The sequence below is a fragment of the Sebastes fasciatus genome, unplaced genomic scaffold (genome assembly GCF_043250625.1).
Source record: "Sebastes fasciatus isolate fSebFas1 unplaced genomic scaffold, fSebFas1.pri Scaffold_37, whole genome shotgun sequence".
Classification (NCBI taxonomy): Eukaryota; Metazoa; Chordata; class Actinopteri; order Perciformes; family Sebastidae; genus Sebastes; species Sebastes fasciatus.
The window spans coordinates 53,232-67,500 of record NW_027428214.1 but is presented as its reverse complement, the minus strand read 5'-3'; the positions used below and the strand labels follow the sequence as shown (position 1 = coordinate 67,500).

The 14,269-nt window shown below is 45.5% G+C and overlaps 1 pseudogene; it reads right to left on the bottom strand.

Annotated features, from left to right (window-relative positions):
* The window catches only part of LOC141763763 (regulator of G-protein signaling 3-like), a 40,217-nt pseudogene extending 27,352 nt beyond the window's left edge, over positions 1–12,865 (bottom strand).
* Positions 12,866–14,269: the final 1,404 nt, after the last annotated feature.

Genomic DNA, 14,269 nt, shown 5'->3' with positions numbered 1-14,269 from the left:
AACAGTTGTAGTATAGTAACAGTTGCAGTATAGTTACAGTTGCAGTAGAGTTACAGTTGCAGTATAGTAACAGTTGCAGTATAGTAACAGTTGCAGTATAGTTACAGTTGCAGTAGAGTTACAGTTGCAGTATAGTAACAGTTGCAGTAGAGTTACAGTTGCAGTATAGTAACAGTTGCAGTAGAGTTACAGTTGCAGTATAGTAACAGTTGCAGTAGAGTTACAGTTGCAGTATAGTAACAGTAGCAGTATAGTAACAGTTGCAGTATAGTAACAGTTGCAGTAGAGTTACAGTTGCAGTATAGTAACAGTTGCAGTAGAGTTACAGTTGCAGTATAGTAACAGTTGCAGTAGAGTTACAGTTGCAGTATAGTAACAGTTGCAGTAGAGTTACAGTTGCAGTATAGTAACAGTTGCAGTATAGTAACAGTTGCAGTATAGTAACAGTTGCAGTATAGTTCCGGTACCGGTACCTTTGCCGGCAGCAGGTCGGCCTGGTGTAGAACCATCTCCTCTGACATCAGCAGGGTTCTGTCTGAGCTGCACAGATCCAGAGGCTGAAACAACAACAACAACAACAACAACAACAACAACAAGGACAACAAGGACAACAAGGACAAGGAAAACAACAACAAGGACCACAAGGACCACAAGGACAACAAGGACAACAACAACAACAACAAGTACACGGACAACAACAACAACAACAACAACAACAACAAGGACAACCACAACAACAACAAGGACAACAAGGACAACAACAACAAGGACACATGTTAACATCGAGGTTATTGGACTGGCTCTGGATTCTGACGGCGATGAAGATGTTTTGGGGTTCGGTATAAGAATCACAGATTAGTTCTGGATCAGGTTAAAGGTTCTGGGTTCTGACCTGGACGAAGACGGGGAAGATGAGGGTTTTGGGTTCTAACATTATGGACTCTGTTCTGGGTGCTGATTCAGGTTAAAGGTTCTGGGTTCTGACATTATGGACTCTGTTCTGGGTGCTGAGTCAGGTTAAAGGTTCTGGGTTCTGACCTGGATGAAGACGAGAAGATGAGGGTTTTGGGTTCTAACATTATGGACTCTGTTCTGGGTGCTGAGTCAGGTTAAAGGTTCTGGGTTCTAACATTATGGACTCTGTTCTGGGTGCTGAGTCAGGTTAAAGGTTCTGGGTTCTAACATTATGGACTCTGTTCTGGGTGCTGAGTCAGGTTAAAGGTTCTGGGTTCTGACCTGGACGAAGACGGGGAAGATGAGGGTTTTGGGCGCCAGGCTGACATAGGTTCCGTAGGTTCCGTAGGTTCCGTAGGCGGAGCAGGGCAGATGTGATTGGACGATGGTGCAGTTCTGGTAGTTGCCGTGGTTACCGGGTGGGGCTGATGAAGAGGAGGTAGGGGTGTGCGGGGGCATGGTGGAGGAGCAGCCGGTGAACGGTTGCCGTGACGACCCGGGTCGAGGGTCGTGGAGGATGTTCTGATCTCTGCCGGGTTGAGTCTGGTACAGACGTCCTGCTGATCAACGACATCAGTTAATTATCAATTTATCCATCAATACTCAGAACGGATGATCAATAACTAGTGTCGACGTCTCACCGATGGTTCCCCTCCGGTCCTGATAAACTGGCTGTAGCAGCTGAGAACACAGAGACAGAACACTGATCACTCTAGAACCCCGGGTTCTGTTCAGAACCGTTAGTTTATAGTGTTGAACAGAACCAACAACACAATGATGGTTCTCTATCGGACTCATGGTTGTGATACCAGAGTTCTAGCTGAGCCTCAGGGTTCTGGGTGAATGTGCCGAGGCTCAGGTGAAAGGTTCTGGGTCAGATGAAAGGTTCTGGGTCAGGTGAAAGGTTCTGGGTCAGGTGAAAGGTTCTCGGTCAGATGAAAGGTTCTGGATCATGTTGGATGTAAGAGGTTGTTTGTTGGGTTCTGAGTCAGGACAAACACCATCAGTACTGTTATAGTTCTGGTTTAATGTTCTACGGTTGGTTCTGGGTCAGATGGGAAGTTCTGGGTCAGGTCAAAGGTTCTGGGTCAGATGAAAGGTTCTGGGTCAGGTGAAAGGTTCTGTGTCAGATGGAACGTTCGGAGTCAGGACAAACACCATCAGTACTGTTTTGGTTCTGGTTTAATGTTCTACGGTTGGTTCTGGGTCAGGTGAAAGGTTCTGGGTCAGGTGAAAGGTTCTGGGTCAGGTGAAAGGTTCTGGGTCAGGTGAAAGGTTCTCGGTCAGGTGAAAGGTTCTGGGTCAGATGGAAGGTTCTGGGTCAGGTGAGATTCTAAGTCTGGGTCAGGTGGATCCGGAGGTGGTTCTGACCCGCCTCCTCAGACTCACCTGTCCTCCTGGGTTTACAGGTGACAGGATGATGTAATTGTCTCCGTGTGATGATGTCACGCGGGTTCCCTTCAGCGTGGCGGAGCGAGGCGAGTACTCTTCCTCCTCCTCCTCCTCCTCACGGTCCTCCTTCCGGTCCCTCCAAAGAGAACCCAGAACCCCCAGACTGGACCGGACCCCCGACCCCTGACCCCGTCGGCGGCCATGTTTACTGTGGGGGGGGTGAGGCAGCAGCTTCCTGCTGGTTGTCTAGGAGACGGAGGAGACGGAGGACAGAGAGAAGAATCAGCACCAGACAGCCGAGACACAGACCACATGATGCATGTTAAAGCTTCTAGTGAGATGTTTGGATCCTCTCTTTGGTTTAACCCCGGAGGAACCAGAGCTCTCCTACCAGGTCAGGCCCGTGTAGGGAGGGGGCTAACCCTAACCCTAACCCTAATCCCCTAACCCCTTAACCCTAACCCCTAACCCTAACCTGTGTAGGGAGGGGGCTAACCCTAACCCTAACCCTAATCCCCTAACCCCTAACCCTAACCCCTAACCCCTTAACCCTAACCCCTAACCCTAACCTGTGTAGGGAGGGGGCTAACCCTAACCCTAACCCTAATCCCCTAACCCCTTAACCCTAACCCCTAACCCTAACCTGTGTAGGGAGGGGGCTAACCCTAACCCTAACCCTAATCCCCTAACCCCTTAACCCTAACCCCTAACCCTAACCTGTGTAGGGAGGGGGCTAACCCTAACCCTAACCCTAATCCCCTAACCCCTTAACCCTAACCCCTAACCCTAACCTGTGTAGGGAGGGGGCTAACCCTAACCCTAACCCTACAGGGACGGGATGTGGACTTAACTCTGTTAACAGATCTGATGAATGGGATCTATTCTATGTGACTTATACATGTTTTGTTTCTGTTATTTTTGTGGATACAACTTTTGAAAATCAATAAAACATATTTACAAAAAAAACAAAAAGCCTCACCTTGTTGTGTGTTGGTGGGGGGGGCAACGCTTCACATCCTGACCTGTGCTCAGGTAGACCTGCTCTCCAGACCACCAACACCACCTGAGACGAACAGCTCCTGAACACACACGCACGCACGCACACACACACACGCACACACACACACACACACACACACACACACACACACATCAAACTGATGAAGAACAGGAAGTAAAACCAGAACTAGATAAAGTAGAACATGTTGTTTAATGTGCCTTCAGACGAGACGCAGGGCTGCTGAGACCCACGTCTCTGAGGGGGGGGGTTACCTGATGGCGTGGGCGAGGTCGACACACTTCCAGGTCTCTACAGGAAGTCCGTTGAGCTGCAGGATCGAGTCCCCCCGACAGAGACCGGACCAGTGAGCCGGACCTCCTGCAGACAGAGACACTGATGTAAACCGGGTCCTGGTTCTGTTCTTACAGTTTGGACCAATCACAGCCCACCAAGTGATGCCTTCGTCCAATCAGGTGACGGAGAAGCTCGTTACAGCGTTCAGCTACAGCGCCTCAGGGAGGTGGAGCTGATCGCTTCTGATTATCCATTATTAGTTGAATGTTAAAGGGGCTGTTAGTCAGAATCCTAAATGTGTTGTTAACAGCTTCACCTGTGTCCGTTAAGTCAACTAAAGTCAGCGTCCTGTTGCTGGCGCTTGTGCTCGCTCTACATAGACATGAAGGAGCATCGCTCAACACAGTGAGGAGACACACGTCAGCTAAAAGCACAATATCACTCTATATCTCAGCTGCTTGGCAGTAATGTTAGCTGACCAGACCAAGGTCTCTCCATGAATCAATGCTGATCCTAGTGTTGGCTTTTCCCGCCTCAGCCTCCCGACCGCGGCCGGAGGGAACGGGGGAGACGATAACGTTTCTCTCTGCGGAGCCCCGTCACTTCACAAGACACGGGAAACCTCTGTTGGTCTGGAGGAGCTGCAGCAGTTACAGACGTAGGCAAAATTGTTGGTACTCTTCCGTTAAAGAGAGAAAAACCCACAATGGTCACTGAAATAACTTGAAACTGACAAAAGTAATAATAAATAAAAATTCACTGAAAATGAACTAATGAAAATCAGATATTGTTTTTGAATTGTGGTTCAACAGAATCATTATAAAAAACAAACTGATGAAACTGGCCTAGACAAAAATGATGGTACCCCTAGAAAAGATGTAAAATAATGTGACCATAGGGACATGTTAAACTAAGGTGTGTCCTGTAAATAGCATCACAGGTATCTTCAAACTTGTAATCAGTCAGTCTGCCTATTTAAAGGGTGAAAAGTAGTCACTGTGCTGTTTGGTGTCATGGTGTGTACCACACTGAACATGGACCACAGAAAGCTAAGGAGAGAGTTGTCTCAGGAGATCAGAAAGAACATTATAGACCTTCATGTTAAAGGTAAAGGCTATAAGACCATCTCCAAGCAGCTTGATGTTCCTGTGACTACAGCTGCACATATTATTCAGAAGTTTAAGGTCCATGGGACTGTAGCCAACCTCCCTGGACGTGGCCGCAAGAGGAACATTGATGACAAATCGAAGAGACGGATAATACGAATGGTAACCAAAGAGCCCAGAACAACTTCCAAAGAGATTAGAGGTGAACTCCAAGGTCAAGGTACATCAGTGTCCGATCGCACCATCCGTCACTGTTTGAGCCAAAGTGGACTTAATGGAAGACGACCCAGGAGGACACCAAATCATAAAAAAGCGAGACTGGAATTTTCCAAAATGCATATTGACAAGCCACAAAGCTTCTGGGAGAATGTCCTTTGGACAGATGAGACAAAACTGGAGCTTTTTGGCAAGTCACATCAGCTCTATGTTCACAGACGAAGAGATGAAGCATCCAAAGAAAAGAACACTGTACCTAATGTGAAACATGGAGGAGGCTCGGTTATGTTCTGGGGCTGCTTTACTGCATCTGGCACAGGGTGTCTTGAATCTGTGCAGGGTGCAATGAAATCTGAAGACTATCAAGGCATTCTGGAGCGAAATGTGCTGCCCAGTGTCAGAAAGCTTGGTCTCAGTTGCAGGTCATGGGTCCTCAAACAGGATAATGACCCAAAACACATCTAAAAACACCCAAGAATGGCTAAGAACAAAACATTGGACTATTCTGAAGTGGCCTTCTATGAGCCCTGATCTAAATCCTATTGAACATCTGTGGAAGGAGCTGAAACATGCAGTCTGGAGAAGGCACCCTTCAAACCTGAGACAGCTAGAGCAGTTTGCTCACGAGGAGTGGGCCAACATACCTGTGGACAGGTGCAGAAGTCTCATTGAGAGTTACAGAAATCGCTTGTTTGCAGTGATTGCCTCAAAAGGTTGTGCAACAAAATATTAAGTTAAGAGTACCATCATTTTTGTCCAGGCCAGTTTCATTAGTTTGTTTTTTTAAATGATTCTGTTGAACCATAATTCAAAAACAATATCTGATTTTCATTAGTTAATTTTCAATAAATTTTTATTTATTATTACTTTTCTCAGTTTCAAGTTATTTCAGTGACCTTTGTGGGTTTTTCTTTCTTTAACGGAAGAGTACCAACAATTTTGCCTACGTCTGTATTTCTGCACAAACGTCCACTGATCATTCACTAGATATTCTCAGAGCTAAACTAACTCTTCTGCAGTGTGGAGTGAGCAGCATGCACGTGAGAGGTGGAGAGAGAGAGAGAGGACGTGCGCGCTGTCTGAGTGAAGGAGAGCAGGCAGCGGAGACGAGGCTCCGGCCACACGCGAGCGCGCATATGCGAACGCGCATGTGTGCCGACCCGCTACATTTATACGCTTAAAAAGTTACAAACAGTCCCTTTAACTGTTATTAACGACTCATCTACGACATCCATGTCTCCATTTATAGTCCTACGATCCAACGACAGCGATCAGTACTCGGCTAGTTGACCTTCACGGGAGACGAATATCGATCTGAAACTGATCCACAAAGTAATTGATTGTATCGATACGAAGAGTTTTCACCGTATTTAGGCTCCGCCAACGTTGAATCATGGAGTGATACGCATCGTCACACCCGACTCCTCAGACCGACCGTATACTATTCATAAAGTTTATAATATTATGAAGTTTATAATATTATGAAGTTTATAATATATATGAATATTTATGAAGTTTATAATATTATGAAGTTTATAATATATATGAAGTTTATAATATTTATGAAGTTTATAATATTATGAAGTTTATAATATATATGAAGTTTATAATATTTATGAAGTTTATAATATTATGAAGTTTATAATATTTATGAAGTTTATAATATTATGAAGTTTATAATATTATGAAGTTTATAATATATATGAAGTTTATAATATTTATGAAGTTTATAATATATATGAAGTTTATAATATTTATGAAGTTTATAATATTATGAAGTTTATAATATTTATGAAGTTTATAATATTTATGAAGTTTATAATATTTATGAAGTTTATAATATTATGAAGTTTATAATATATATGAAGTTTATAATATTTATGAAGTTTATAATATTATGAAGTTTATAATATATATGAAGTTTATAATATTTATGAAGTTTATAATATTATGAAGTTTATAATATTTATGAAGTTTATAATATTATGAAGTTTATAATATTATGAAGTTTATAATATTATGAAGTTTATAATATTTATGAAGTTTATAATATTTATGAAGTTTATAATATTTATGAAGTTTATAATATTATGAAGTTTATAATATTTATGAAGTTTATAATATTTATGAAGTTTATAATATTATGAAGTTTATAATATTTATGAAGTTTATAATATTATGAAGTTTATAATATTTATGAAGTTTATAATATTTATGAAGTTTATAATATTATGAAGTTTATAATATTATGAAGTTTATAATATTATGAAGTTTATAATATTATGAAGTTTATAATATTTATGAAGTTTATAATATTTATGAAGTTTATAATATTATGAAGTTTATAATATTATGAAGTTTATAATATTTATGAAGTTTATAATATTTATGAAGTTTATAATATTTATGAAGTTTATAATATTATGAAGTTTATAATATTTATGAAGTTTATAATATTTATGAAGTTTATAATATTTATGGTGTTTTTTAGGGATGCAGCGATACCTCTGTTATTCAGACCGAGTACAAGTACTCAAATCTGGGTACTCTCCGATACCGAGTACCGATACAAGTACTTCTCTGTGTCTAAAGACCCTCGTTAACAGCCAGCTGGAGGGTGTGAGCGACACACGGCAGGCTGGGGAGTCCCGCATACGAGGCGGTGCGCTGCCACCGGCTCTAGGTCGGCTTGGAAAGGCTCGGGGTGAAGGTGCTTCTCGGGGCTGTGGACAAAGTGTCACCGGGGCGGACTGTCCTCAGTGCGTCCCAACCGAGTCGTCGTGCCCCCAGGGCGGGGCTCGGCCCACGTAAAAGGCTCCAGGGGTCTGCGGTGATGTCGGCAGCCCACCCGACCCGTCTTGAAACACGGACCAAGGAGTCTAACGCACGCGTGAGTCAGAGGGTGAAAGCAAAACCACGTGGAGCAATGAAAGTGAGGGCGGCGGCTAAGGAGGGATCCCAGCCCAGCGGGGTCGGGCGCTCCAGCGGCCCGTCTCGCCCGCACCGTCGGGCAGGTGGAGCGTGAGGACCCGAAAGATGGTGACGAGAGGTTAACGTCACGCCGCCGTAAAGTGGTATCGGTGCCGTTTTGCGAGTACATGAGCACAGTATCGGACCCGATACCCGATACTGGTATCGGGTATCGGTGCATCCCTAGTACATGTTTATATATGATGACGATGTTGAGATGTTCAGCGTGAGCTTCTTACCGGGGTCGACGGCCTGAACTCTGACTGGACAGTCGGAGCAGATCGTGAATCCAAATCCATCTTTTCCTCGAACAACGTTCACCTGGAGACAACACAGAGTATATACTCATATACTCGTACACGTACTCATACAGGTACTCATACAGGTACTCATACATGTACTCATACATGTACTCATACAGGTACTCATACAGGTACTCATACAGGTACTCATACAGGTACTCATACATGTACTCATACATGTACTCATACAGGTACTCATACAGGTACTCATACAGGTACTCATACATGTACTCATACAGGTACTCATACATGTACTCATACAGGTACTCATACATGTACTCATACATGTACTCATACAGGTACTCATACAGGTACTCATACATGTACTCATACAGGTACTCATACATGTACTCATACAGGTACTCATACATGTACTCATACAGGTACTCATACATGTACTCATACAGGTACTCATACATGTACTCATACAGGTACTCATACAGGTACTCATACATGTACTCATACAGGTACTCATACAGGTACTCATACATGTACTCATACAGGTACTCATACAGGTACTCATACAGGTACTCATACATGTACTCATACAGGTACTCATACATGTACTCATACAGGTACTCATACAGGTACTCATACATGTACTCATACATCCATTGATCCTGTGGCTGCTGATGACATCATTAACGGACTACAGCGACCCGGTAACGTGGTGTTGACGTCTCCATGGAGACCGATGTGGTGCTTTACTAAACCCCTTCCTGCTCTCCAGAGGATGAACCCTGTGATCTGTCCTCTAGCTCCGCCTTCAGGACCAACTGTCCATGTTCAGGTCCAGGACTCTGCTGGTCTTCAGTCATGTTGACAGAGTCAGATCCAGACTGGAGGTCTGTCTGGGTCCTGGTCTCTGAGCTGTTACCATGACTCTGTAAACAGCGACGGACCCGAGGAAAGGTCGCCACCTCCTGAGAGTTTGTTCTGCACAAAGGAGGTTAAATGTCCCTGAGTTCAGACTGACAGGCTGATATTAAAACTCCTGCAGTGTCTGAGGAGAACCAGCGGGGGGGGGGGGGGTCTTTAAAGAGGACTGAGACTCTCAGTGTTTGTGTTTCTCTGCAGGATCAGTCTGGTTCACACGTCCTCAGAGTCACGGACGTTTCAATTCAATGATGGACGCCAAACACGCCATTCATAAAGTGACATCATCAGGTCACAGGTCACAGGTCACTTCATCAAAGTCAATTAGATCATTTTGGTCTTATTCAGCACTTGGTTGTACTAAGCTCCTCCCTCTCCGGTCACAACCAGAAACCAAAATGGAGACGGCCAAAAAAACAATACGTGACGTCACGGTGACCACGGTGACCACGCCCACCTACACTCTGAGGTTAGGTAAAAGCTTCGCCCAACCTGCTGCCTAAGAGGAACCTGCAGGCATTACTCAGAGCTGAATAAACACAAAAGAAGGAAAACATTAAGACGAACTGAAAGAGTTAAACACACACACACACACACACACACACACAGACGCACGCACGCACGCACGCACGCACGCACGCACACACACAGATGATTTAAACATTAATCTGACCTGCTGGACTAGAAACAGTCAGAGAGTTTCTGTCCCTTTAGAGGACGTCACATTGACTCTGTTCACTTCCTGGAGACGTACCGGTCTAATCATAATAACCCTCCTAACCCCTAACCCCTAACCTCCTAACCTCCTAACCACTAACCCCTAACCCCTAACCTCCTAACCTTTTATCCCTAACCCCCGAACCTCTAACCTCTTACCCCTAACCCCTAACCTCCTAACTTCCTAACCACTAACCCCTAACCTCTTACCCCTAACCTCCGAACCTCTAATCTCTTACCCCTAACCTCCTAACCTCTAACCTTTTACCCCTAACCTCCTAACCTCTGAATCTCTTACCCCTAACCTCCTAACCCCTAACCTCTTACCCCTAACCTCCGAACCTCTAATCTCTTACCCCTAACCTCCTAACCTCTAACCTTTTACCCCTAACCTCCTAACCTCTGAATCTCTTACCCCTAACCTCCTAACCTCTAACCTCGTACCCCTAACCTCCGAACCTCTAACCTTTTACCCCTAACCTCCTAACCTCTTACCCCTAACCTCCTAACCTCTAACCTTTTACCCCTAACCTCCTACCCCTAACCTCTGAACCTCTAACCTCTTACCCCTAACCTCTGAATCTCTTACCCCTAACCTCCGAACCTCTAACCTCTTACCCCTAACCTCCTAACCTCTGAATCTCTTACCCCTAACCTCCTAACCTCTAACCTCGTACCCCTAACCTCCGAACCTCTAACCTCTTACCCCTAACCTCCGAACCTCTTACCCCTAACCTCTTACCCCTAACCTCTAACCCCTAACCTCTGAACCTCTTACCCCTAACCTCCGACCCTCTAACCTCTTACTCCTAACCTCCGAACCTCTAACCTCTTACCCCTAACCTCCTAACCTCTGAACCTCTTACCCCTAACCTCCGACCCTCTAACCTCTAACTCCTAACCTCCGAACCTCTAACCTCTTACCCCTAACCTCTAACCCCTAACCTCTGAACCTCTTACCCCTAACCTCCGACCCTCTAACCTCTAACTCCTAACCTCCGAACCTCTAACCTCTTACCCCTAACCTCTAACTCCTAACCCCCTAACCTCTAACTCCTAACCTCTAACCTCTTACCCCTAACCTCCGAACCTCTAACCTCCGACCCTCTTACCCCTAACCTCCGACCCTCTTACCCCTAACCTCCGACCCTCTTACCCCTAACCTCCTAACCTCTTACCCTTAACCTCCTAACCTCTAACCCTTAACCTCCTAACCTCCTACCCTTAACCTCCTAACCTCTAACCCTTAACCTCCTAACCTCTTACCCTTAACCTCCTAACCTCCTACCCTTAACCTCCTAACCTCCTAACCTCCAACCCTTAACCTCCTAACCTCTAACCCTTAACCTCCTAACCTCTTACCCTTAACCTCCTAACCTCTAACCCTTAACCTCCTAACCTCTAACCTCTTACCCTTAACCTCCTAACCTCTAACCTCTAACCCTTAACCTCCTAACCTCTTACCCTTAACCTCCTAACCTCTAACCTCTTACCCTTAACCTCCTAACCTCTAACCCTTAACCTCCTAACCTCCTAACCTCTAACCCTTAACCTCCTAACCTCCTAACCTCTTACCCTTAACCTCCTAACCTCTAACCTCTTACCCTTAACCTCCTAACCTCCTAACCTCTTACCCTTAACCTCCTAACCTCCTAACCTCTTACCCTTAACCTCCTAACCTCCTAACCTCTAACCCTTAACCTCCTAACCTCCTAACCTCTTACCCTTAACCTCCTAACCTCCTAACCTCTAACCCTTAACCTCCTAACCTCCTAACCTCTTACCCTTAACCTCCTAACCTCCTAACCTCTAACCTCTTACCCTTAACCTCCTAACCTCCTAACCTCTAACCCTTAACCTCCTAACCTCCTAACCTCTTACCCTTAACCTCCTAACCTCCTAACCTCTAACCTCTTACCCTTAACCTCCTAACCTCCTAACCTCTAACCCTTAACCTCCTAACCTCCTAACCTCTTACCCTTAACCTCCTAACCTCTAACCTCTTACCCTTAACCTCCTAACCCCTAACCTGAAGAGGTCATGTATGAACTCAGTGATGAAGAACCGTCTGAAGAACCCAGAACTGGTTCTCTAATCTGGCCATAGAACCTTCATGGTGATGATCAGTGGAACCAGACCTGAGGCAGGTTCTGTCCGATGCAGACTCGACACAGACGGTGGATCGTGTGCATGACAGCAGATCAGGTTGATGGTTCAGATCCTGCAGGTCCAGACGTCCAACTGATCCTCCAACAGAGATGAACCAGGACCAGGAGCCGGGCAGACCCACGTCTAGTCTAGTCCAGGTCCTGGCTTCAGAAAACCAGATCTAATCCAAATCCAGAATTATAAAGACAGATCCAGGTCGATCCAGTCCAGACTTCACAAGATCTAAGGTCTCACCCAGTACCAGACCTAATCCAGTACCAGTTTTAGAGAGCCAGATCCAGGTCTAACCCAAACCCAGACTCCACAAAATCACTCAGGTCTAGTTCACATCTAACCCAAATAAACAGAACAAGAACCAGATCTAATCCAGGTCCAGGTTTAGAGAGCCAGATCTAGTCCAGGTCCAGGTTTAGAGAGCCAGATCTAATCCAGGTCCAGGTTTAGAGAGCCAGATCTAATCCAGGTCCAGGTTTAGAGAGCCAGATCTAGTCCAGGTCCAGGTTTAGAGAGCCAGATCTAATCCAGGTCCAGGTTTAGAGAGCCAGATCTAGTCCAGGTCCAGGTTTAGAGAGCCAGATCTAGTCCAGGTCCAGGTTTAGAGAGCCAGATCTAATCCAGGTCCAGATTTAGAGAGCCAGATCTAGTCCAGGTCCAGGTATACAGAACCAGGTCAGAACAGCGAGTCCAGTCCAGATGTAGAGAAGGAGAACCAGGTCTAACCCGGGTCCAGCCGGTCCTGCTGGGTCCAGGTGAACCAGTGTGTGAACCAGCTCAACAGGACTGATGTTGGACAGCAGAGTGTGAGAGTGTGTGCTCAGGAAGTGTCTTATCGCCAGGATACAGACAGTGTGTGTGTGTTTCCTGCTATTCTTCTGACACACACACACACACACACACACACACACACACCTCCCCCGTGTGAACGATGTCATTTAGGATCTACTGTTTTCTGCTCTGGACTCTCAGACCTGGATCTGTAGACCAGATCCAGGTCCTGGTCCCGGTCCAGGTCTCCTCTAGAGCAGATCAGACCCTCCTAGATAATAAATAAAGGTCTTTCCTGCTGAAGACGGTTAATCAGCCTGTAGTGACATCACACTGAGCAGCAATCAGCCTGTAGTGACATCACACTGAGCAGCAATCAGCCTGTAGTGACATCACACTGAGCAGCAATCAGCCTGTAGTGACATCACACTGAGCAGCAATCAGCCTGTAGTGACATCACACTGAGCAGCAATCAGTCTGTAGTGACATCACACTGAGCAGCAATCAGCCTGTAGTGACATCACACTGAGCAGCAATCAGCCTGTAGTGACATCACACTGAGCAGCAATCAGCCTGTAGTGACATCACACTGAGCAGCAATCAGCCTGTAGTGACATCACACTGAGCAGCAATCAGCCTGTAGTGACATCACACTGAGCAGCAATCAGTCTGTAGTGACATCACACTGAGCAGCAATCAGTCTGTAGTGACATCACACTGAGCAGCAATCAGCCTGTAGTGACATCACACTGAGCAGCAATCAGTCTGTAGTGACATCACACTGAGCAGCAATCAGTCTGTAGTGACATCACACTGAGCAGCAATCAGTCTGTAGTGACATCACACTGAGCAGCAATCAGCCTGTAGTGACATCACACTGAGCAGCAATCAGTCTGTAGTGACATCACACTGAGCAGCAATCAGCCTGTAGTGACATCACACTGAGCATCAAACAGCCTGTAGTGACATCACACTGAGCATCAAACAGCCTGTAGTGACATCACACTGAGCATCAAACAGCCTGTAGTGACATCACACTGAGCAGCAATCAGCCTGTAGTGACATCACACTGAGCATCAAACAGCCTGTAGTGACATCACACTGAGCATCAAACAGCCTGTAGTGACATCACACTGAGCATCAAACAGCCTGTAGTGACATCACACTGAGCATCAAACAGCCTGTAGTGACATCACACTGAGCAGCAATCAGCCTGTAGTGACATCACACTGAGCATCAAACAGCCTGTAGTGACATCACACTGAGCAGCAATCAGCCTGTAGTGACATCACACTGAGCAGCTATCAGCCTGTAGTGACATCACACTGAGCATCAAACAGCCTGTAGTGACATCACACTGAGCATCAAACAGTCTGTAGTGACATCACACTGAGCATCAAACAGCCTGTAGTGACATCACACTGAGCATCAAACAGCCTGTAGTGACATCACACTGAGCAGCAATCAGCCTGTAGTGACATCACACTGAGCATCAAACAGAAGAGACG